The sequence below is a fragment of the Puma concolor genome, chromosome C1, assembly GCF_028749965.1.
Source record: "Puma concolor isolate L17-30 chromosome C1, mPumCon1.1.hap2, whole genome shotgun sequence".
Lineage (NCBI taxonomy): Eukaryota > Metazoa > Chordata > Mammalia > Carnivora > Felidae > Puma > Puma concolor.
This window is the reverse complement of record NC_141674.1, coordinates 57327464-57354485: the sequence shown is the minus strand read 5'-3', so window position 1 is coordinate 57354485 and position 27022 is coordinate 57327464. Positions and strand designations below refer to the sequence as shown.

General features: G+C 37.1%; 1 long non-coding RNA gene across 1 annotated transcript in view; it reads right to left on the bottom strand.

The window, feature by feature from the left end:
- The window catches only part of LOC147578094 (uncharacterized), a 195607-nt gene extending 184792 nt beyond the window's left edge, over nt 1–10815 (bottom strand). Inside the window, exon 1 of the long non-coding RNA XR_015254194.1 lies at nt 10738–10815. This is a non-coding gene — a long non-coding RNA (uncharacterized LOC147578094). The remainder of the gene's footprint in view (nt 1–10737) is intronic.
- Nucleotides 10816–27022: the final 16207 nt, after the last annotated feature.

The window sequence follows — 27022 nt, the reverse complement described above, 5'->3', positions numbered from 1 at the left end:
CATGTATTTTCTATTATAGATGCACAATTTTAAAAGAAAAAAATATGCAAACCTATCTGTCTCATGAAACTAACGTGAAAATCTGAACCACTGTTAAAATATAGAGAAAACAGGTTGCTGTACTTTTTTCCTGACCAAGCTTTGGCCTATTTTTAGTGATTTACAGGAATGCTGCTCTTGAATAGCTAATTAAACAGCTAGAGAAAGTCAGTGCGGAAGAAATTTTTGATAAACTTATACACCACATTTATTTCCTCTGCATCATCCATAAAGCACCCACTTAGCCAATGTTCTCTATCAAGCATCATTTCTGGGAAAGGAAAGGAGAGATGAATGTAAGAAATACTAAAGCATCCTTCTCCTCCCTCTTAAGCAAATCCCTTTTGTCACCTGTGCTCAATTTTATAATCTTGGAATCCACCTGTCTGAAAGATGAATTTCCCTCAAACTCCAGTATGCTGAACTTTGCCCAAAGTTAAAGCAAACATGTTTTATGCATGATATTGAAGTCTAGATGAGTACAGGGAGCAAAATGACACAGACAATGCCTTTCTCACTTCTGCAGACTAATTATGGTCAGCTTTGGCTCCCTGACAGAATCCCAATTCTGCTCTTAACCTAAATCTAGAGTGAAATGTCCTGAATGCATAAGCATTTACTTCCAGGATGGATGGGGGCACTGGGCCTTGTTCTCTGTAAACATCATTTTGTCAACTCTCAAACAACAAATAAACAAATTATTCAAGAAAGCTTGATACATGGGGGGGGGGCACTGAACAAACACTGGTCACTAGTTATCTAATTTATTTAACACTGAGTGACCACTCATTGCCCAACCTATGCTAAGTGATGGGAATAAAGTAGTAAAGAAGACAAAGTCCTCCCTCTCATGGAAATTTTATGCATAATAAATGCATAAATAAATACTGTATTTTCAGACAGTGTCAGATTCTATTAAAAATTAATGCAGGTTAAGTAAGGTAGTCAGTGAGTATGCGAAGGTACAAATCTTGTAAAAATCTCAGAGTAGTCCAAGTAGAGAAAATGGCAAATGTAAAGGTCTAGAAGAAGTAATGAGCTTGACAAATGGAGTAACAAGACAGGATACTGGAAACAAAGAGGAGCTTGAGAGAGCAAAGTTCTGGAGATAGGGACTTTGTTAAGGCTTTGTAGGCCTTGATCAAAATTTGCCCTGTATCAGAATAAGAATAGAAGCCATTAGAAAGAAGGATTTTAGTAGGAAAATGATACATACTGGTTTGTGTTTGAAGAGGGCTCTGACAACAATGAGAGAAAATATTATGGGCAGGAGCAGAATCCTGTCAAAAGGTCTGAGGGTTACTGAATGAACCAAGAGGAGGGAACTCAGTGTAAGTTGTGATGGGAGTTTCTGTTTTACCTTTTTTTCTGATTTTTAGTATAACTGTAAAGATATGATCCTGTGCAACTTTTTTGAGATTTCTTTTTAAAGAAGTCTGTTGCTAGGGAGGTTGCTAAGGAGACTGAGCAAGGCCTGAAAGATAAGTGACTTCAGTATCTTATGCAGATTTATTTAAATACCAGAGAGTGGAGCAGAAGCAGTTTAATCCCCCTAAGGAGAAAAATGTGTAAGTTAGAAAAGGTCAGAAAAGGGGCTCTGTGTGTGGGTATGAGTGGATGTGTGTGTGTGTGTGTGTGTGTGTGTGTGTGTGTGTTGTGGACATGTGTGTTTTAACCACTCCTAGGAGAAAGATGATTGGTAGCATGCCTCAGTGTGACTAACAGAAAAAGAATTTCTCTAGAAAGGAGATGTAACTCTTTTTTTATGTTTAATCATTTATTTTGAGAGAGAGAGAGAGGGAGAGAGAGCATGAGTGGGACAGTGGGGCAAAGAGAAACCAAAGCAGGTTCCATGCTGTCAGTGAGAAGCCTGATGCAAGGCTCAATCCCATGAAACACAAGATCATAACCTGAGTGGGCAGGGGGGGGAACCCAGCAAATTGGAAGATTAAGTTCATTTGAGAAAGACAGCAACATGTAGGGGTACCTGGATGGCTCAGTCAGTTAAGCGTCTGGCTTGGGCTCAGATCATGATCTCACAGTTTGCAAGTTCAAGCCCCGGGTCGGGCTCTATGTTTACAGCTCAGAGCCTGGAGCCTGCTTCAGATTCTGTCTCCCTCTCTCTCTGCCTCTACCCCATTTGTGCTCTGTCTCTCTCTCTCTCTCAAAAATAAACATTAAGAAAATTTTTTTTCAAAAGACAGCAACATGTAACAATAGGAAGGGTTATTTCTTACTAGAGATGGTTTAGTAAGAACATAACTAAACTTTAAAGTGAGACAAAAATTCAGCACTTAAAAGCTGTGAGACCTTGGGAAAATTTCTTGAGTCTTTATGAACTTTGGTGTCAACTATAAAATGAGGGAAAGAAAATTCATCTTGCTGGTTGTGGCTGAAAGGGTTAGTCACCCATCAACAAATCCATTCTCTCCTTTTCCTAGCCAGGAATCTTTGGAAGGTAACTGACAAAGGCCTGTATTTCTCAGCTTCCTCCTGACTCCTTGTTCCCCTTCACCCAAATTCCTCCCTTGTTTGCTTGGTCATGAGAGTTCTTCTGGCTAATGGAATATGTTTCTGTCATTACCCAAGCAATTTTTAAGGAGCAGTTGTTCTATACTATACACACTCTCCTTTCCCTGTCAGCTGGATAAATGTGGATGATGCTAAGGTCCTAAAGGAGAGAGGAACCACAAGAAAGAAGAAACTTGAGTTCTAAATCACCACATGGAAGAAAGCACATGATCTAAGAGGATCAAAACTTGGACCATTAGATGTGCAGATATAAAGTAATCTTCAGTGATCGAATTAGTATATTACCAAGATTTGGAGGTTATTTACATGGCAGTTTGCACTGCCATAATCAATACATGTGCTTATTATAAACACTGTAAATGATGCATAGTCCATCACTTGGCAGTGCACATTTAATAAATTAACTTACAAACAGTATTAATGTTGTTACCTTGGACAAATTACTTGATCTCTTTGAGTCTTAATTCACTCATATGTAAACTATGTCTTCCCTAAATATTATCTTCTGCATTCTGAACATCCCCAATTTCTGTCTGTCATTCTTCAAATGGAGGAGTTTTTAGATTTTTCATTATCTTTGTTTTTTCTAAAAGCTCTCAGTTTGGTCAACGCTCCTCATAAAGACCACTACTGAGAATTAAATGTATTACCATAAACAAATATAATATAGCGGAGTTATAACCTTGCCTGCTTTGAATATTAAACATCTATTGTACTTAAAGATTACATGGAAACAGATGAAACCAGTGTCACTGTACTTATTAAGATAGTAATGAACTAATGTGTATAAGTGAGCCTATACCTTCATTCCATATTAATGCAATCATATTCTGAAACCTGAAATGGAATTTTATTGTAACTGTGTTAACTAATTTTTTTTAACATGGGTATCAGCCATCACATAAACATCCCTCCCAACTTTGTGTTTTCTCCAAATCTGATAAGCATGGCTCCTATATATTTTTCTGAGCCATTATCAAAATGCTGAACTGAAAAGGCCAAGTTTTATTTTCTCCTGGAGGGCAGTTTAAAATATCTCAACAAATATCAAGATGTTTAAACATATATTTCCAAAGCAGCCATTAATCACCCTTATAGTCAGGAAACTATTTTAATATATTGGTGAATTTACACTTTATATATTCCTAGTAATTTCAACCTCCTGTTCACCTATCCATAGCTAATCCAACATTCAGGTCCCATTTATTTGAGAAACAGATGCATTCGACAAACACTTAACAAAGTAGTTCTCAAAGAAGCACTCCCACTTTCAATGGTGTGTTTTAGAAATTTGAGAGTACTTTTTTGGTTGTCACAATGGTTATGGGGTCCTCTTGGAATTGAGGGTGTAGGGATAACCAGGGATGCTATATATACTGCAATGCACAGGACTGTCCTACACATTTAGAGGATTGTCTCACATCCAGTAACTATCAAATATCTTGTGGGAAATTTGTGAAGATAAATAATCTCTATATAATATCTAAGCCTAGATTCTAACTCTGTTTTGCATATAAATACACATATGCATATTTGCTGTTTTAATTACGTAGACTCTTTCAGAAAAGCCATTATGCTAATCAACAAAAAAGTACTTTCTTAGTAAATCTACCAAGATTTGTTCACTCTTTTGGAAAAACATGTCATAAGTTACAACAATCTTATGAAATGTAAGTTGCCAATACAACACTTCTGTGTCATTCTGCATTTTCAGTTGTTTCATTTGCACTAAGTATACACATACTAAGTCTATATTAGCCTGTATTTTAATTAACAAAGATTTTAAAAAGTAAATAATATTCAGATAAAATTTTTCTTTATTTCTAAAGCTAAATGCATTTTTTTCATAAGTGTAAGTATCTAACCACTTATTATGCCTTGTAGTATACTTATGCCTTATCCTTTACATAATGGTCTGCATATTATTTTACTATGTCTTATTTTCTTTTTATCAGAGTTAGGACATAATATTGATATTTTTTAAATGTGTGTAGGTAGGTTGAATTATTTAAATTTTGGCACAGTAAATGAGATATTTCAAATTATTTGTGATAAAAAGGGAGGAGTTGGGTCTGATTAGGTTAAGAAACACCAATTTAATAATTTACATATATTAAGGACTTCTGTAGCTGATTGGTGGGGACCAGATGAAGAATAAGAAATAGTTTCTAGTTTAAAGAGCAAAAGTTGAAAATAGAAAGAGAAATATAATAAACACAGTGATAGACCTATAAAGAATATACAAAATACACAGAAGAGAGGCCCCCTAATTCAGTCTTAGGAATGTAGCAGTGTTGTCACTGCCCCTTGACATTACTGTTACTTAACCTGTTGACAAAGTCTTACTGCAAGCACCTGTGATTCTCTGCCTGTGGACTTTCTTTGATCAACTTTCTCTAAGCACGTTCAGCCCATGCTCAGGGCAGGCTGGAAGTACCACCAATAAAATGGCCCATTCCCACCTAGAGCCATTCTCAACCATTAAGGGAAAAAAGTTGGCACATACATACCCCAGCTTCCTCATTTCCATGTAGCTTCCCAGTGATTCCCAACATCATTGAGCTTCAGCTGCCCACAATGATAAACTGCTTAATAATGCTCCTTATGTCAGCTTCCTGACCTTCTATGTATCATTTTCCCACTTCTGTTCCTATGTATCCTAGGTTCACGTCTCAAATAAACTACTCGAATTCGAGTCCTTGTTTCAGAGTACTTCTGGGTAAGGTCAACATAAGACAGGTTGTAAAATTCGTGTACATGTTTGCTTTAAGATCCATTCCCTACATCCTCTCTGCTCAAGCTTTATATCTCAGGGAACTGTATTTCCCAGGTGCCCTTGCCAGTTGACATCTAATTGGTTTGGGCAATGGGAGCCAATGGTGGGCGAATGGAGGGCAGGAAGAGAGAAAAAGCCAGGATGTTTACATTTCTCTCATTTTGTGTGTTCTCATTTCCAGCAGCAGCTGTGCGTTCTCTGGTTCAGCTCCCAAGGAACAGCATCTGTGTGGCCTCAGGTCCCACCTGGCAGCCTATACCATGGTTCTAGCTCATGCAGGACAATCCCAGTTTCTAGTCTCTAATAAACCACCTGTCTCTTATTTCCTCCCAGCATGGTTTATCTAGAAAATTTAAACAGTTTAGCATTGTTGAAATATTCAGGGTAAGATGATTAGTGACAGGAAATGAGCTAGGAAAGTAAAAGGCAGTTTGATGAAGGAGGACCTCAGATGCATGTTCCAGAATTTATCCCGTTAAGAAAATTTTCCTGAATTCAAATATTGTTTCTTACTTTTTTTTCTTTCAGAAAACCCATCATAGTGATGAGTTACTTAACACCATATGAATTAGAGAAAAGGCAAACCAGAAGAGACAAATACAGAGAACAAACCAATATTACTTGAATATTTCAAATAACTGTGGTTTAGACCTATGAAATCTAAACAGAAGACAGGTAAGGAAATATGCAAGAGGATGATGATACAATGCAATGTAATGAGATGGATATCTCACTGGGGGTTAGGAAACATGAATCCCAGAACCTGTTGGGATGATGACAGAAACAAGCAAATCAAAAGGATAAGAACAAAACACACTGGAGATTACTTCAACATCTAGATAAAGCAGTTCCCCTCAAAATGCTTCTTGACTCTTGCTACTTTAGAGAAAATTATAGGCCATAGTTCAGATGTATATGGGACAAGATGCTCTGCCCTAAATGAGTTACTATTTCTTACCCTTTTGATGGGAACAGAATCTAAAGATTGTACAAGGACTAACTGCATTAAAATAATTAATAAAATTATAAGGTAATTGTTTTTCTTCCTGATTCCTTCTTTCTAACACTAAAAAAGCAGGACATTCCGCAGAATGGTTGCCAAAAACTTAAATTATAAGAATACTAAGACCAGAAGTTTAATACATGCACATATTACAGCACATATTAAATAGCAGCAATTTTGTGTTTTCCCATGTTTTCAGAGGCTTGGTGACTTTATTGAAAGGGTTGTTAAATTAGCTGAGGCTTAATTCATTTTAACCAGGATATATTAAAAAAGTAATAAAGAAGAAAACCTCTAATACCACTGTTGTCATTTTATTTCCAAGCCCTGTCCACCTGATCAAATCTCTGCAGAAGTCATGATTAGTTAGGGACAAAATTAAAGCAATTTGAACAAAAACTACATTTTATTGATGTAGACACAGAGGGAGTAAGCATAGCTCAGGCATTTCTACAGAAGATCCAAATGCTTTCAAGTCTTCATATCTAGATGTACACTAAAAATCCTTGGTTACAAAAACAAAATCACTTTGCTTTCCTCTGTAGGAGATTGGCAATTTCCCTAGCATTGCAGTATGACATTTTCCTAGATAGGCTGTCAAAAACTAGGACAATGAATTATATCCTTTGCCAAGTAGTTTCCCTTATGACTTCTAAAAACAAGTGATATCCTTCTTTACTGGATTCACTCAAATGCAATGTAAACTCAACTCTATAGACTTTCATCAAAGTGATACAAAGTCAAGGAATTTAAAGAATACCTATTATTTTGTTTCTACCCTAAATAAAACCTATCTTAAGTAAGTCAGATTTTCTAAGGAGAAAGAAAAAATTTAAATTTTTATTCTGAAGTGGGTCTAAAGTGAGCTTGGTTCTCTTTAAGACCTTGGCATACTTGAAAGTTCATAGTGGGTTTAAGAAAAGATGAGAAAAGAGGAGACTAGATCAAAGATAATGTATAATAAAGTCAATTAACTGAAGAAAGAAGTGCAGGTTCAATTCACAAGTCAAAATACATTGTGTTTACAAAGTTAGCATACTCAGTTCTCATAGGAACCCCTTCAGGTCTCTGCCTTATTCTCAGATCTATGTTCAACATATCTTTGGTCTGAAATGTCTCAGACAATAATTCTTAAACATCAGTACACAGAAGAATCACTTGGGAAACTTGTTAAATACATATTCCTGGGTCCCCCAAAACAAGGACTATGATCCCAGTTCGGGCCTAGGTAGCTGCACCTACCACAAGAACACCAGTATTACTGATGCAGATAGTTTAGAGACTACTTGTTTTAAGAAAAAAAGCTATGGGAATTAAGCAGTGCTTGGCATATTGACCTTCTGGGAGTGCAACCTTCCCATCTGTTTAAAGAGTGGTCTACATTGCCTTTCTGGAGCATGTGGCCCAAACTGTAGTAATTCACAACTTCACATGTTTAGCAAAAGTCCCGATGGAGCTTATCAAGGGTATACATTATTGGACTTCTCCCCTAACCTTTAGGCCTACTGAACTGCAACCTCTATAATTCAGAGTTAGAATCAAGCTCAGATATATGGGTTTTTTGAAACTCTGTCAACTATTCTGATGCATAGCCAAGAGGGAGAATCACTAGAAGAAACTGAAGCCAATAAACTGTTGAAAGCATTAAGGGACAACAGAATACTGAATGACCCTCCACTAAGAAGGTGATCTAGGATAAAGTACATCTGCTGGAACATATTGGATAATCAGAGTGTTTGTCTAATGACTACTTGATTCCTACTCTCTAATACTACAGGAGGTTGAGCATGGAGGAAATAAAGGTATGTAAGGTGATTTACATATGCTATTTAATTGTTATTTTTTAATATATTTTATTTATTTTTGATAGAGAGAGACAGAGCACAAATGGGGGAGGGGCAGAGAGAGAAGGAGACATAGAATCCAAAGCAGGCTCCAAGCTGTTAGCACAGAGCCCGACACGGGGCTCGAACTCACAAACTGTGAGATCATGACCTGAGCTGAAGTCAGAGGCTCAACCGACTGAGCCACCCAGGCTCCCCTATTTAATTGTTATTAACAATTGTATAAAATGTCATTATCTCCATTTTATAGATCAAACAAAAAGGAGAGTCCATAGTGGTTGGGTAATCTTCCAAGATACCAAAATGAGAAGTAATAAGACCCAGTAAAGAGCCCAGGTCCACCTGATATTACACTACCTCAAAATGCTTTCATTTCTCATCCTCTTTCAATACATATTGCCATTCAATAGTTAGTCTATAGAGTTATACAAAATCAGAGAATTAAAAGAATAAATTCCAAGTCTAGCAAAGAAATTCAAAGGAAGGTACAGAGAACTAATGTCTCTAACCTTTAAAAAACAAACAAATTGAAAACCCTCTGATCATCAAGTTTTAGACTGAAAGAAAGCTTTAGACATCTATGTGAAGATTACTTCTGATAACTGGGAGACGTGCAAACACATGTGGTCTAATGGATTTTGCTCTGGACTTGTGAATTTGGAGACTTAGCTTTTCTAATATTTTGCATTAATTTTGGCAAAATTCTTAAAATTTCCAAATTTTTGTTTGTCCCTAAAATGAAAGTCTATCTCAAAGAGATGTTGAAGTGATTAATTTAAATAATGCTACCATCTAAAAGAGACTGGTACAGTATAGGCCCTCAGTAAATGTTAGTTCCTTCTAACATTCTAACTTCTAACAAGGTGTGAAAAAGAATTCTATTGAGGGTAAGGTTCTAAGAGATGGGATCACAGCCTGGCTCTTTTCCCACCATTTACTATCATACTCAAAAGAAAATGTAGTCTTGGGGATAAAAAATATTTGGTCTCATAAGCCTCAAATGTATTCAGCTCATATCATCTATAGCATTTCTGGATGGAGCAAAAGACCACTTTGATTTTTTTATGCTAATGATGAAATGCCTTCTATTTCTAGTCTTTTTTTCTTTCAGTAAGTAATTATAATATTCTTCCCTAATTCCAGTAACTATGTTCTGACATATTGCATTATGTGTCTTCCTTGCTTTATAAGAAAAAATCAAGCTTTAGCCAAGCAAAACTACTTGATAGACATGCCACTATATTATCCTCACATACTCTGTAATTTAGACATAGCCAAGATTCTAAAACTAAAGCATGGTGGAAAAAAACTTAGTCAAGGAGATAGGCCGAGACTTCTAAATATCACATTATTGAAGACGCTTATTGATTTCTGAGTGGTAGCAATTTGCTACCATACTTATAGCTTTCATTAAACTGAAGTACAATATTATTTTCAATCAATCAAAAAAGAATTTATTGATCTCCTGTGTCATATAGTTTGTGTCTCATAGTCCTGGTTATAAATCCTGGCTTTAGTTACTATCTTTATAATACTGAAAGATTTAAAATGAGTCTTTTTTGAGTCTCACTGTCCTCACATATAGAATATTGAAATACTGACTCCTTCCTTAAAGTGATGCTGTGAAGATAAAGTTAGATAATTCCATGGAATCATATTCTAGATATATATATTATTCATATGCAATTTCAAATACATGTGCTTGGCAGAGTCAGGGGGGAAGTAATTTGAAACTGTGCAGATAATTTCTATGAACACAATATTTGTCCCCTAAACCTCCCCGCCCCCCACCTTATAAATTCATAGGTTGAAGTTGAAGTCTTAATCCCCATATAGATTGTATGTGAAGGTGAGGTCTTTGGGAGGTAATTATGTTTGGATGAAGTCAAGGGGAATGGGTCCCCACAGTGAGATTAGAGGCCTTTAAAGGGGATAAAGAGATCTGAACTCTCTCTCTCCATCATGTGAGGAAACCTGGAAGAGGGCCCTCACCAGAATGTGACTGCAGTGACACCCTGATCTCAGAGTTCTCTGTTTCCAGAACTGTGAGAAATATGTTTGTTGCTCAAGCCACCCAGTCTATGGTGTTCCCCTTATAGAAGCCTGAACTAAGACAGTGATGTTACTTGACATCCACTCAATAAGCAAATATTCTAGAGCAAACACAAGAATTTCCTTTTTCTCAGTTTCCACTTGCCTTACATATGTTTAGCATCTCACTGTACAGGCTTTGTTCTAGAGTTAAAAGAAGTATATTTTTCCTAATATGACCTTTAAATAAAAGTCACCTCATCACCTGTACAAATCAAAAAAATGCAAGTTGTTTTCATCATAATGAATAACAACAACGACAACAAAAAACTAGTTTTAGTGGTCTTACTATGAGACTTTGTAACTATCTATAATGCAATAAAATTAGTGTTTTTTTTTCATCTTTCCTAGAGAATCAAGAAACATCAATACAAAAATCTATTGGTTCCTAGTGCTGGGTTAGGGATGACTTAGTATTTAAATAATATTCCTGAGACACGGGTCTTTCTTACCATTTCATAGCTCTGCATCTTCAGTGTTGGCTGGTTCATGTAAAGACCTTCCTTCTTGGTCTCAAAGGCTCTTAAAGCTATGGAAAGAAGAATTTGGCTTTTCTTAAAGTTCAAATTAAAGCCCAGGAATTGTATGCTGTTTGTTTTCACTTGGGTCATGTGACATCCCTGGATCAATAACTACAGCCAAGGAGATGGGATTCACTGATTAATGTGACACAGTCAGGGCCCATTCTGGAGCTGTGATGAGACTAATCTCATTCAAATTCCACATGGCTAGGAAATGAGGGGTTGTGTTAGAAAGGACACTTGATTCTGGGGGAAAGACTAACAAATAATCACCATGTGTGCTGACTTCAGAATCTAATGTTCACATAAAATATGGTCCCACAGGAACCATGTGAAAATATTTCACCCCGTGTTGGGAACACACATGTTTTTTTTCCTGCTTCCATTTATTTTTATTTAATTTTTTAAATTTAAATCCAAGTAAGTTAGCATATAGTGCAGTAATGATTTCAGGAGTAGAATCCAGTGATTCATCTCCGACATATAACACCCAGTGTTCATCCCAGCAAGTGTCCTCCTTAATGCTCATTGCCCATTTAGCCCATCCCCCATGCAAAACCCCTCCAGCAACCCTCAGTTTGTTCTGAGTATTTAAGAGTCTCTTATGGTTTGTCCCCCTCCCTATTTTTAAATTATTTTTGCTTCCCTTCCCTTATGTTCTTCTGTTTTGTACCTTAAAGTCCACATCTGAGTGAAGTCATATGATATTTGTCATATATATATATATATATATATATATATATATATATATATATATGCCACATCATACACACACACACACACACACACACACACCACATCTTCTTTATCTATTCATCAGTCTATGGACATTTGGGTTCTTTCCATACTTTGGCTATTGTCAATAGCACTGCTATAAACATTGGAGGGGCACACACACCTGTTAATGTCTTGTCTATTTCCTTGCCTTTCCTGTAATTGGATTTATCTTATGTCAGGCCCAGAGAAGAATACATTAAAAAAAAGTATTAAAAAACAATCTGCCCTCAAGGACTGGTCTTCATGAAACAATAACAAACCACCACCAAAAAGAAAAAAAAGGAAAAAAGAAAAAAAATCACAGAACAAATTGTGAGAATATAAAATTACATGCTTAAGTGAGTAGTATAGATATTGAAGCATTTTAAATTTCTGGCTTTGTCATACACTATAAATAAAATATTCTTACATTTTATAGGACTGTTTTTACAAGAGAGTGGGTTTCACAGTGCAATTCTAAAATAAGAGCAGGGAAGCTGTAAAACAGCACAAATTTTAGAGATAAGCAGATCTGAGGTTGAATTTACTTATTTAACCTCCCTGAGATTATTATAGTAGAAGTTATAAATATCTACTCATGGAATATTGGGAGGATTAACACCTCCCAATAGAACACCTAGAACATTGCCAAGCACAAAACAAATAATAAATAACCATTATTGTTATTACCATAATTTGTACCTGGTAGTCTGATTTGGCATTCAAACAGTCTCTTCCACAGAGGCAATAAGGATCACATAAATATAATAGTTTGACATTTTGTGATTAACCAGAATTTTGGCATGAGCACACACACACAACACACAACACACACATGCACGGACACACACACGCACACACACACACGCACACGAGTGTGTGTGTGTGTGTGTGTGTGTGTGTGTGTGTGCGTGTGTGTGTGTGTGTGTGCCATTTCTCTGCAATGTTGACTGCAGACCCAACAGCTTAGGGATCAAAATGCTGGAAGTTGTGATCTGCAAAAGGAAAACTCAAGCACAAGAAGGTACATTGCCCACCCTATGGCATACTGTTTTTTCCTGCCCCCGTCCACACAGTCCACACATGTAATTTGCATGAGTAGGTGGTATCAACCCCTTAATCAACTATGATTCATTTCCTCCCCAATATATGAATTAAAAAAGAATGGAACATGACCAGACCCCCCAGGTATTAGCTGGGTAATTCCATTCTTCCAGGAAGTTAAATAAATACATATTAAACATTCAAGTGGATTGTAAAAAAAAGAACTTTGTTTGATGGAACCACTCTGTTGTTCTTTCGGAAACTCCAATGTGAGTTGCTAATGACAGAAATTCAAAAGAGTTTTAGCCATTAAAGTAAAACAAGTCGATCATATGGGAAGATCAAATGTCACCTACAGGTCTCTTCATTCTGAGGGGTCCTCAGCTATACAAAAATGTGCTCTGCTCTGCCAGCAGTATCCTTTCCTAGCTTTTTTTGTGTCTGGGTGTGATTTTTGTCTTTGCTAGCGAGCCAGAAATAGCCTCTTTCTCCAACGTGTGCATGTGTTTGTGGGGGTGGAAAGAGAAAGAGGAGGAGAGAAGTGAAAAGCAAATGGAGGCAGATGGGGGGAGACAACTACCCCCCATTCCCTGGGCTTGCAAGAGCACACAAGGCCCACTCAAGCCTGAGATGTCCATGCTGGTCTTCCCCTCTTCTTCTGGCCACCCCTTTTGTGAGTCATGACCAGAATCTCTGCCCTTCTCTGCAGGTGAGTATTAGCATCTCTGGGCTAGAATCCAATAAACACAATCACTGCTTCAGTGTACATCTGCTGTAAGTTCTTGTGTGGTTGTTATCTCCAGAACAGCTTTTGATATTTTATCAATTAATTCACTGAGGGAGGAGAAGTATCATCAAGAAAACACATGGGATCTTGACAAATTTCTTTCTCCTTTGCCTGCCAGTGCTGGAAGTGCCATCTTTTACAAGTATTTACATTTTTGTTTAAATAAATGAAAAAAATGCACCTTCCCCTGGGCCTTTTCCTCCTTATCCCCTTCTGTTTTAAGTTTGATTTTTTCTTCTAAAGTTAGGTATCATTCATGGAAACATTATTTACAAAGTGAGTTTCAGTCAAATCAGTCACAGCTTGTGAGCTTTAATCCCAGGGCCAGTTTAAGCATGGGTAAAGGAGTCTCTGCGTGTTCCTAGGATAGGAGGCAAGAACTTACCCCATGACTTAGGAAGAGATGTCCCTGATATAATTTACTACTCATCACTGATGTCTGGATCAGCTGCTGATTTAGAATTAGATCCCACTCCAAGTATTCACCCTTATGGGGGTGGAGAAAGGAATTGGGCAACTGAGAGTTACTTGAATGATTCAGCTACAGCCACCAAACTGTGCTAAGTGGTTACCCAGCAACAGTCTCAAAGCTTCCTGGCAGTTCTCTTTAGGATCTCTCTCCCCTTTCCAGTCAACTCTTCTTTGTTTAGACTGAGCTTTCTGCCTGTAATACCTTTCCCCTTCTGCTTTTGCTGAGTTTCTCTTTACTCTTCATAACTTTCCAAGTGTCGTCTCCTGTCCAAAGCCCTCCATTGCTCTGCCACTCTCCATGGCAGACAGAGAAGTGGGGGGGTGGCGGGGTAGGGGGAATTAACCTAATTACCAGATCATCTTTTTGAGCTACATAGGCACATGAGTCAGGGGACTCTAGCCTCCCCCAACTTTAGTTTATATGTCCATCACCTTCTCCACTCAGATGAGTCAAGATTATGGTACCAATATGGAATAAAACTGGGCATTTAGGGCAATGAAGCCTGTTTCATAAAGGATGAAACACATCTAGTAGGAAAGGGCATTGTAAAATCTCTCCCTAACAGTTCTAAAGCCTGTGTTCTATTCCCAGGGACAACTTGCCTCCTGGAAGGCATATAAAGAAAATATATCTCAAATTAAGGGATTTTCCAGAAAATAATATATGACTAAAAACCAGTCAGTCAAAGTAATAGAAAGTTAGGGTTTGTCTATATCTCACCACTTCTAATGAAACATATTACCATTCGAAATTTACTTTGTTCCCTTTCAGAAAGTTTTAACACATGTTTGCCCATTTTTAGTGGGCATAGTATGATCTCTGGTGCCCAAAGGCCTAGGTTTCAATCTTACTTCTGCTAATATTCACTATAGAGCTTTGGCAGAACTATTTGATCATTTTAAATTTCCTTTATCGGTAAAATGAAAATACGAATCCTGGTTAACATTAAGCATTACTATGCACAAAGCATTCTGCTATAAGCTTTACACATACTACCTCATTTAATACACATATATACCAGAAGGTTAGTCCCAGTTTATAGATAGGAACAGGGAAGATAATAATTTATCATGACCATCTATCGAAGGGCCCTTTATACTTGAGGTAGATATTAGTATTACGCTCTATTAACAGATCAAGTGACCGGGGTGCTCTGAGGATAATAGTCTGCCCAAGTTCATATGGCTTATAAGTATAGAGCTGAATCCTAACATTGCTTTCTCTCTGAAGTTTCTGCTCTTAGCCAGAATACACCACTATCCTAAAAATACCTACTGCTGAGCTGCCTCATGTGTTTGTTGGGAGGAAACCATGAGACTCTAAAAGTAAAAAGGCTTGGATCCTGTAACTCTCTATATGAAGTACGGGAAATGAATGGCATCTGTGTCATCAATCTCCTTCTACCCATTAAAGACCTTGCTAATCACAGAGGTCAGCAAACTATGGCCCTGAAGTGGGCCAAATCCTGTCACCTGTTTATATGAATAAAGTTTTGTCAGAACAGAGCCACAGTCATTTGTTTATGTATTGCCTTGGCTGCATTTGGGCTGCAATAACAGAGTTAGGAAGTGGCAACAAAGATCACATGGCCCCAAAAGCATAAAATATTTACTATCTGGCCCTATACAGGAAAAAAAAATAGCTAACCCCTGGATTAGAGAAAAATTTTCTACTAACCAATCAGTTTAAGAGTCATTATCAACAAATTGCTCCTGGTGCCCACTACCAGTTGATTGAAATTTGACAAAGAAATAAGCCTATTAGGCATTCCTGTGAACTAAAAATATCGATTATCATTTCTTCTAAATCAGATGGAAAAACTGAATCACTAATAAATCAATGGACTCTGGTAAGATCACAGGATTATGTAGACATTTGGGAACTCAGGTCTCTTGTCTGAGATTCTTCTTAAATGTTAGGTGGAAAGCTCTCTTCTCTAACCATAAGAATCCCTAAATTAAAGAATATTTCTGACTCAGGAGTGGGGAGGGGGAAGAACACGGAGGATACTGAGTAAACTACATCTTCATCCCATTATTTCTGAGATCCTGCTGTATGTGGACCCTGAAGACTTCAAAATCACATTCTGACTAACTCTGCCACCTAAATGAACCATATACCTAAATACAGAAGGAAAAATACAGATGTAAAAGAACTATCTGAAGACTTTCAGGAGAAAGCAATGTTCAAAGAATGAAGGGGTGAGGTGGGGTATGTGATTGTGATTTATTCAGAAATTCCATTTTAAGTCAACTTTAAATCTCATCTTGTTTTTAAATGCCAGCCACAAAATAGCCATAACTGTCTTACCCTTGGGAGGGGTAATTTCTAAAGTATATAACTTCAGCCACATACAAAATGAGCTGAAGAGAAGCAATACAGCATGTAAAACAATGCCCAATAGCTTATCTGAAAGGAATATTGTGCATGCAGATTTCTAAGACACCCACATCTCAGAGATAATGCCAGTGAGTTAATCAAATACTTTTTTTCTGCCTGCACAACTGTGATACCTAAAGCTGCTAGGAACATCATTTTTAGACATCCGTGGGAGGGATTCTTTTTGTAATTCTGCATTTCTTTAACTCCCACCACAAGTCTAGGCTTGCCTTTCAGAGACACACACTGCCACCTTTCAGAGCTTTTTTTTTATTATTATTCCTTTTTTTGGCCACGGACTAAGTAGTCCTCCTAGGGCTGATAGCATAAATGCTAAAATAGTAAGCATGATTTCACTGTCACTACATGAACTGACCTGCATGCAAGTCCTGATGGGTACTCTACAATAGAGCCCATCATCCCTCCCTTTCCCCAAACATGCTTTTGTTCCTGTCTCCCCAGACACCATCACTCCCCTCATGCATCAAACTAAGACAAAGGGTATCTCTGATACCTTTTATTGAACGTCTACTATATACCAAATCCTAGGAAAATGGTTATGAACAAGGCATAGAGCCAGCATTCAGCAAGACCACAGTCTGATGGGTTAGCAGGATAAATGAATAGAACATGCAAAAGAGTGGACTAAGTGCTATGATAGGAGTAACACAAGAGAAGATGGAATCACACAGAGGGGAGGGAGTGAGGGAAGGCCAAGTAAAAGACATATTTAAGCTGAGATGTGAAACAAATGAGATTTGGCCAAGAAAATATAGTAGAGAGAAAACTGTTCCAGCCACAAGGAATGGCATGCACGAAGACCTGGAAGAAAGAGAAAGCATTTTGGAACTGCAGGAAGGCAGATAGGATGAGTTAGATCATTAGGCACATAAGCTTGGTTTCAGAAAGATCTAAAACCTGAATCTGAACATCAATTCTGTGACTTTGGGCTCATTATTTAATCTTTCTGTGTCTTAGCTTCCTCATCTGTAAAACTGAGGTGATAAACAATATCTCCTGCACAGAGTTGTGAGGATTAAACAAATATAATGCAAACGGCATAGAATAAGTGCTCAAAATTTTGTCAGCCAGTCATTATATTTCTATTTTATTATTTTAATTTATTATATTATTATTATTGTTATTACTAGTGTTTTTAATACAAAATGTTATTTTTATTACTAAGCTCCAATTTATTTTAAGTCCTAAATGAAAAAAAAAAAAGCAGCATAACAATACCTTCCTGGATTTTTTCAAATATTAAATAAAATAATGCTTGGCTTTAAGTAAAATATGAAAAATAATAATAGGTAACCCTACTAGGAATGCTTTCACCTAAACAAATAACAGAAGACTTTCTTGTAGACTCAATAGAAAAATGATGAAATAGGGGGGATTTTTCTCACATAGAAAGAAATCTACATACAGGCACCTGTTGGTATCAGTTTAGTTAGGGTGATGGTATTTGGACTGCAATTCTCTTGAATTTTTCCTTTGCATGCTGCTGCCATCACATGTGATGGCTTTGGCTCCAGACAGGAGATTCACATTCAAGGAAGAGAAAGTGAGGAAGGGGTGATGTTAGGTATATGTGTTCCCTTTGAATAGGAAAGTGAAACTTTTCTCAGAAACTTTCAGGAGACTTCTACCTACAACAAATTGACCAAAACTGCATGTGTGGCTACCTCTAGCTCAAGAGAAGTGGGAACATACGCATTTATCTAGGCATATTGCTACTCCACTCAGTTCAAGTTTGTCAGCAAAGAAGGAGAAAATCAAATACACAATCAACAATTTCTGTCACAGTATTATTTACTGATTCGTCCATGTGCCAAGTTCTGCATTGAAAGTATTATATTAATTATTTCATTTACTCCTCACTCTTAATACAATGAGGTGTTTATGATTAGTATTAGTGTTGTTGCTGTTTTTTTAATAAATAAGGAGTGGAGGAAAGAAATTAGAAAGAAAGAAAGAAAGAAAGAAAGAAAGAAAGAAAGAAAGAAAGAAAGAAAGAAGAGAAAGAAAGAAAGAAAGAAAGAAAGAAAGAAAGAGAAAGAAAGAAAGAAAGAAAGAAAGAAAGAAAGAAAGAAAGAAAGAAAAGAAAGAAAAAGGTAAAAAAAAGGCAGATTGATTTCTGTTGATTTCTAATGTCTCTGTTTTTCATTAGACTTTATGCATGGAATAATTTGAGCTCAGTCAGTATCACATAGTTGATGCTGTTTGCCAAAAGTTACTTGTTTTAACTGTGTTTCTGCAGAAGTTCACCCAGCATTTGCATTGGAACCTTGTGGTCAAGCAATTAGCACCAGTCCCAGTGGGTGTTCTTGTCATGATGACCCACTAGTACAGATAACTCCTTCAGTAAGGATGCTCCAGGGAGAATCCTGCTCTAAGATAGTAACTTGACAATCAAACCTGAGTAGGAAAGAGACTAGCAAAATGTGGAAAGAAAATGAGGCAACTGTGAATTGTAGTTAAAAGCACAGGAATTGAATACACCTGGGTTTGAATCCTAATACATATGCACTAACTGTGAATTGGGGCACGTTACTTAATCTCTTGGAGCCTGATTTTCTTAATCTGTAAAACAGAAAGAATATAACACTAATAGCTGACAGAATGAACTTTAAGTTAATGTATGTAGTTCCTGGTACACAGGTCAGTATTCAGTAAATGACAGCCATTTACATGAGATACACACAGAAGATTAACAAAGCATATGGTTCAACATAGGCATCTGATCCCAGGGGAACTAGGAGACTCAAGGGAAGTCTCTTCTCACTGGAGATGCTTTCTCCAAGCTCACTTTATCTTATGTCTTACTATTCTCTATCCTCAGCTAGGGCTGTTATTCTGCAATATCCACATGCTGGCTCCCTACTCTTCTACCCATGTCAGAGCCCATGTGCCCACTAGCTCTGGGTAGAAGTTATGACAATTCTAGCCATGGGGTCTTTGCACTGTTGGTGAGATTGATCACAGGGATAAGTTGGACCTTCTCCCACTATGACTAATCAGATCAGTATAGCAGCCTGATATATCTGAAGAAGTCATAGCCTTCGGGGTCTACTTGTAAGAAAGCAGAGTGTTTTCTGCTGTCATTAGTGACTTCTGCATGAACAAGCCTTACCTACTAGTAACACAGAAGGAATGGATTAGCTACGAACGGTGACTGGAGCCCCTAAGTCTGGTGCATTGGGGTTGAATAGTATGACATGAGACTGTTTGAGAAAATGGATTGGAGAATTTAAATGTTTACTGCCAAGTAGAATGCTTTTTGACTTTTGTTTTAAACCGTCTGCCTTGGCCATCTGAATTACAGACTATACATTTTCTCTATGGTGACCTCAGCTTCCACCTAGTTCAATACAACTTGATATGGTTTGTCTGTGCTTGTTAGAGGTTACATCTGCATTCCAACTTCCTTTGCCAAGTAGCTGTTGCACAAAACAAGTATGTAAAGTCTGCATGTATTCCATTAGGATTAAAACCCTATATCTGGGATTTAGGAAGGACATTTTAAATACAAAGTATTTAACCCAGTCACACTCACCTAGCCGTTGCACCACAGAGAAGAGGTGAGTGTAGGAAGGAGAAAGAATTCCCATTTCTGTAAGAAGAATAGTATATACATATAGAGAGTTGTAATTCTGAAGCACAGTGGATATTAGAAAGCATCTTTAAAAGGAAAACCAACTTTATTTGTTTTCCATAATAATGGATTCACAAAATTTTTCAAAATAAGAAAGTTGGTTGATTAATCAAGGCTTATTTCTTCATCTTTTGATAGGCTATCTACATATTGCAAGCCAATTCTAAATGTCCTATATTTTTTCCAAAGAATGTCTCAGTATGTCAATGTTTTTTTTTTTTTTTTTTCCAGTTTGGAATAAAAGAAAGCAAAATAGCTGAGAAAACTTTTCTCAGCGTAAGTGAAAAGTATCTCTTGTCTGCAAGGAATAGGCCAGCATTAAGCACTTTCCTTTAAAAAAATGTAAAAAATAATAAAAAAAACCAACTTTCTTTCTCTGCATTGTAAGGAAATTTGTATTTTTCCTCACAATTGGGCAGCACTTCAACAACAACAACAAAAACCATCTACCGAGATTAAAGATTGTTCCAGACATCTAATTTCTCAGGGCATAGATTTCCTACAGACAAAAATGAGATGAACTCTGGGATCAGGAAGAAAGCTTTCCAAAGCCTCTGTCTATAGTTGAGCTGAATTGCCCAGCAAGACATACTTGGGTGATCCAATCACTTTAAAATAACAAATGCTCTCTTAAAGAGAAGGTAACCTCTAATATCATTAGAGACCCCAGTGTTGCTCTGATAGTTACAGTCTTTTCTTTTCTTCTTAACTGTAATCTGATAACCAGTGGGAAGCCAGGAGAACAAAGACATCTCAAGCACTGTACATCAATCAAGGAATCAGTTGTACTACAACGACAACTCAGCTGGCGGTTTTGAAGGTTTATGCTATGAGCCAGCATAAAATGTAATCATCTTAGAAGTCGGGGCTATTAGGGAATAGCAAGAAGCCTAGCTTTAGAGCTTGAGAGGATCAGTAGAAAAAATATTTTATTAACGTGGATGATGGTAGCATAGATAAAAATGTCCACCATTTCAGAAATGGTTTTAATAAACAATTCAGGAAAAAGGAAAGTCTTACATAACATTTCCATGGCAAGCATAGTCGCAAAGGACAGCATGGGGAAACCTAGAAGAGTAGCAGACATGTTCCCTGAACACCACTGGCACATCCTAGTATAAGATCCGGCTAGCCCCACTGAGCTGTGAAAAACCACTGCAAGAGGAACACCTTTCTTGAAAGTGATTTTCTTTAGGGGTGCCTGGATGGCTCAGTTGGTTAATCATCAGATTCTTGACTTTGGCTCAGGTGATGATCTTGCAGTTTGTGAGTTCGAGCCCCCAGCGTCGGGCTCTGTGCTGACATCATGGAGCCTGCTTGGGATTCTCTGTTTTCCTCTCTCTCTGCCTCACCCTCCCCACCACCATTTGTGCTCTCTCTCTCTCTCTCAAAAATAAACTTTAAAAAAGTGATTTTTTTAAAGTATGCATATATTTTTTTCTGTCACTGACAATCCAATAAGAACATTTTTCCATTATTGCACTCACTCCAGTAAGAAACTACTGTGGTATTCTAAAGGTCTAGAATTAAGCTTGTCAGAGTTTACTAAGTTTATTGTTGATCTTGTGATGTTAGCTGGGCAACTAATGAGAGCAAAGCATGTACAAGTGAGCTAGGTCCACGTTGATTATATTTCCTTATTCATCTAAGTTCCAGGTATGTAAGAAGGTCAGTTACATATATCGCCACACATTCTCTCTTGTTAAGCTGTGATGTTCTCCTTTTTCCACAACATAAAATAGGGACAGATGTGTTTGTTTATCTAAATTTGGGTCTGTTCTGTCCGTTTTCTGATACTAAAAACTCCTAAGACTCCCTCCTAAGCCCTTTCAGTTATTGCCTTTATCAACAATAATCATCTACCCTCACCAAACACTAATTATAAGACAGACAGTGCTATATATTTTCAATACATAATTTCATTTAATCCTTACAACCACCTTTTGGGAAAGATACTATTATCCCCAGTTTATGTAAAATAGAATTTAGCCTCAAAGACATTAATTAACCTGCTCAAGGTCATGCAGTTAGCAAGTCAGAGATGGAATTTGAACTTAGTCTGTCTGAATTCAAAGCCCATTTTTAGGTATTATACTATACCAGTTACTAAACTGAGCTTAAACCATTCCTACAACTTTAATCCATTTGCTTGTTAGAGTTTTACATTGCAGTGACCAGAGCTTCTCATGTAATACCCAACAGAGGAAAAGTGCAATTTAAGTTTAGTTTAAGTGTTTGGGAAGAGTTAACTGCAACAACCTAAAAATCACCTTCTCAATAAAAATGTTTTGAAAACCTCACCCCACGTTATGTTTCTACCACACTAAACCATTTGTTATTCTAATTGGTCTCCGCTTTACATGTGATTTTGTTTGCCCACAATCCCTTCTCAAAATTTCCAAAATGTCTATTCTAAACACTTAATGTGCATTTTCAACAGCATATTTATTATTAGTGTTGCTAAAAAGATTTGCCCTCTCCAAAGCCCTCTTCCGAATGTTAGGTTTCCTGCATGTGTTAACACCTTGTGTTTGGGTTCTCTCATCTGTGTGTTGAATGCTGAAGTCTGTGCCCCATGGATACTCCAAGCTCTGTGGCCCATAGCCTTGTGAACTAACCCTTTGTTTTCTGCTGCAAACAGGAGTACAACAAATAAAGCTTTCTTTAAAGTCCTTTTCATATTGTGAGCTTAGAACAGCCCCATTCCTACCTACACTACCCCCTCCTCAATGGAAGAGAGATAGAGACACTATTACAATTCCTATGCTATATGCCTGGTTATTTAACTATTTTATGCTGCATTTCCACATCAAAAAAGTACTTCGTTAATTTCATTGACTTATAACTCTTAAATTTGAAGAGGAGCCCAGATTGTCTTCAGTCTTTTTGCATAGAATTTTAAGAGACGCTTTGGACATTACGTGAGGCTTTGAAAAGAAGTGATTGCTAACACTCTTCTACCCAGAATGTCCCATTAACTCCTGGAACTGATGTTTCCTAAAACTTATGTACCTGATTAGGGTGTCACTTCTAGGTTAGTGTGTGTGAGACAGACAGAAGCACATCTCTGAGTAGCTTTGTTATACACATTACTATACTAGCAACTAGTAAAGATAAAAGAATAGAAGCCAAGGCTCCAGCATTGCAGCTTTGCTGTAAATATTCTGATTGAATTAATGATAGAATTTAACACAAAGTATTTACAAGTGCCAAGTACTGTGTTAATATATATATATATATATATATATATATATATATATGAATATTACTCAGCCATAAACAAGAATGAAATCTTGCCATTTGCAACGATATGGATGGAGCTAGAGTATACTATGCTAAATGAAACAAATCAGTCAGAGAAAGACAAATCCCATATGATTTCACTCATGGGGAATTTAAGAAACAAAAAAGATGAACGTAGGGGAAGGGGGGAAAAAGAGAGGGAGGAAAACCATAAGACATTCTTAACAATAGAGAACAAACTGAGGGTTTGCTGGAGGAGAGGTAGATGGGGAATGAGCTAAATGAGTGATGGGTATTAAAGAGGGCACTTGTGATGAGCACTGAGTGTTATATATAAGTGATGAATCACTAAATTTTATTTCTGAAACAAATATTATACTATATGCTAACTAACTAGAATTTAAATAAAAACTTGAAACACACACACAAGGAATTTTAATTTGTTGTTCATGGATGGGCTTTAAGGGTAATTGTATGCAAAAAAATGTATGGGGAATGGTGATTCTGATGAACAGCTAGAATTGAGAACCATGCTAAGTACTTCTTAAGCATTATTTAATAGTCTCAATTGCTTTAAAGCATAGTTTCTCTTAACATAGTTTAATGTATTAGGATTGGTAAATGTTTGGCTTTTGGACCACCATTCCCATCTCCCTCATCTGTGAAGATATCTTTAACTGATGGCTCTGTTTTTTCCATTTTCCAGAGTGGGCAATAAGAGTGGGCAAAACTGGTAAAGTAGCCATTATACCACTAATGAAATGTTATTACTTTTATTTCTTTTTGTATTGATATTCTGGTACAGGGGAGTTGATTCCAATTATTTTTCTCCTAACCTAGATGAAATCACATCACAAAGAAAGGAATTTTGAAGGGTATGGGAATAGAGAGGGCATATGAAGTGGTAAATTGCCAGCTGAGGTTTGAAGAGTTAAAACATAGGTGAAACAGAGATAACACCAGAATGAAAAAATAGAAAGAGAAATAAATTTGCAAGTTTTAAAGTTTTGCTGAGGATTCAAATCACTCTAATCCTGTAACTGGGGTTGGATTGCTTTAAAATATGCTTTGAAAATATTACCACTTACATGTTAAAATTTACCATTCGTTGGCTGCAGGGTCAATTTCACCTACTTTCCACACCAACTTCCCTATTTGCCTGGAGGAAAAAAAGGTTCAGGACTAATTCTCTGGTTGTATGTACTCTCTTTTGAACCTATTTTTAAAAAGCAAACTACATGAGACTTTAGAACTCATTTCATGAGTTTACCAGTCTTTCTAACGTTATAAACCTTCTCATCTTGCATGGGAAAGTTAACACCCTGGTATAAAACTGTAATGTCTTAGACTGCAAAGTACTTTGAGTCTCTTCTCTTTTCTGAACTCCTCATTAACACTGGCATTTTAAGCTTGAAAACCCCAAATAACCATTAGAAGTAAATCATCTATAAACAAATGAAAGACTTGATCTTGGATCAAGAAACAGATGAAAGAGCCAACCTATAAAACTAGAATGGGTGACAAAGGGAAGGCAAGAATTTAAGATCAGATCACATTGTGATACTGTAATAACTCAACAAGAAATGCCCGAAGAATGTAAAACTAACAGTCCCAAGCAAACCAAGGAAGATAAATGGGCTAAGCTAATGGTAAAAATTCCTTATTCATAATTAATGCTCTATCTATTATGCTAAGCAGAGGGATGGGCCACATGTACATCAATATCAGGGTTATTAAAGGAATACATCAGTTAATAGGAACAACAAAAACTGTGATCCAGCTTACGTTGTAAAAAATCAAACCATATGAAATTTATCCTTTAAAAAAAGTGGGAGAATCAACCTGTTATAGTAATGAATGCCTGGACATCTTTACCCAGCATTTTAGCTTATCTTTTTTTTGTAATGTAACAGCAGAATGGGCAAATGAACTTAATGACAAAAGAAGCACATTTCTAGCAACAAAAATTCCCTCTTCTTTCTAAATTTGAATCAGGAGACCTGAAGCTTTTGTTATTTAATCAGATTGTTGGTTTCGTGGAGATGATCAATATTGTCGATAAGTGCTATCTAGTATCTGGTCAGGGCAGAGAAAACAATGCATGTGGGGCTGAGCTACATTCAGCCTAAGATGCTTGGGTCCTGCTTTTGGCACTTTTTCATCTTGTAAAACTGTTTGTGTACAGTGCTGACAGTGTACAAATCATGATAAATCTCTCTCTATTAAATGCACTTAAGGTTTGGGGACTTTGTGTTTTCCCACCTGGAAATAGACTCTCTGCTCCCTTTCTCCCCCTCACCCTCCATATTTAATGCAGCATCTTGCCACACTAGCATTTAACAGTTCTGAAAGATGAATTATATCAGTTATCTCCTTCAGTCAGCAAAAATACTCAGGCTATGGAACCAGCTTTTTCAAATACCTGTCACCATATTTAGCACAAAGAGGGGACAGTTTTCTTAATACCTCTACATTTCTCATCCTCTGACATATGGACATTAGGTATAAGTGGTTTGCAGCTTAAAGACTGTTAATTATCATTCTTGGTGATCATTTGCATTTATATAGCACCTTTTATAGGAGCAAATAAAATCATTAAAGCTATTATACTAATGAATTCAAGGCAGCGAGTGTCATTACCTCCATATATATATTGAGACAACTAGGGTCTCAGAGGAGCCAAAAAAAGAGCCAATTAAGTTCAACCCTCTGATGTGCCTCCCCCAGACTCAAATGGTTCCCATGGAGCTTTCAGGCCTTGAGAGGAGTCCTTCAACACTTCAATGAGGTCATTTCTGAGCCGTATACAATAAAAAAAATTGGTTTTTGAAAAATTGTTTGGAGGCTCTGAATTTAAACTTGTGTCAGAAAAACTCTATGTCCCAGCTTGTATGTGATGGGGGTAGTGCAATTCTCCTTCTAAATGTTTATCTCCATCAACAGATCCCCAAATTCTATCGGAGGTCTGGTGCTCCTGAGACTGAGGAACTAGACATTCTGCTCCATCATTCCCATCAAATTACCAGTCTTTTGAAAGGTCTTAAAGTCATATCTCTCAAGATTGAAGATGACAGTAAGGTCATCTGCTTTGACTCTCTGTTAAATTTCCTCTATGGCAGCATACCAAGAGGTCCAAATGCCAGCTGTGTAGCCAAACCACCACTGATGAAAACTTCTCAGCAATATAAGTCTCTCATTTATTTGGCAGCATTTGCCTACTTCCCTGACAGTGCCATACCCCGAAGATACAGTGACAAACCAGAGGAACACAGTTCCTGCCTCAGGCAGCTTTACCACATCCCTCCCTACCAAGCTGTCAGGATTCCACCAAAGCAGGTTGACAAAAGGTGAAATCCGCCTTCCCTGAGCACCACTTTGAGATGCTCTACAAAGCATATCTACAAAGTGTATCTACAAAGATACACCTTTGGTAGTATTTCAAATATTCCAAGAAAAACAATTCATTGGAAGAAAGAGCCATTTTCTCTGCAATTTGAACTTTTAAGTCCTAAGACTATTTGCTCAACCTTGTGCTTACCTACTATTTGAATTTGATAATCATTGTATGGGTTGTTTGTAAATACTGTGCATAACACTACTCCTTTCCTGGCTTATGAGTAGGAAGAATACTTGTTTATTTCTTTGAATTCCTCCAAGGTTGGTACCACAACAGAACATTAACTTGCTGAAGATCTTTAAGTGCCCCTTACTTAAATGCTTTGTGAGATAATTTCATGGGCCCTCTCCATAATTCTGCCAAACGTCAAACTAAGGCATATTAAAAATTGTAAGGGTTTGAGCAAAAATCAATCCAAATCAGGTCATAGTTTAAGCAGTTCCTTTATTTGAGAAAGCCTAGTTGTCAGTTTGTGATTGGTTG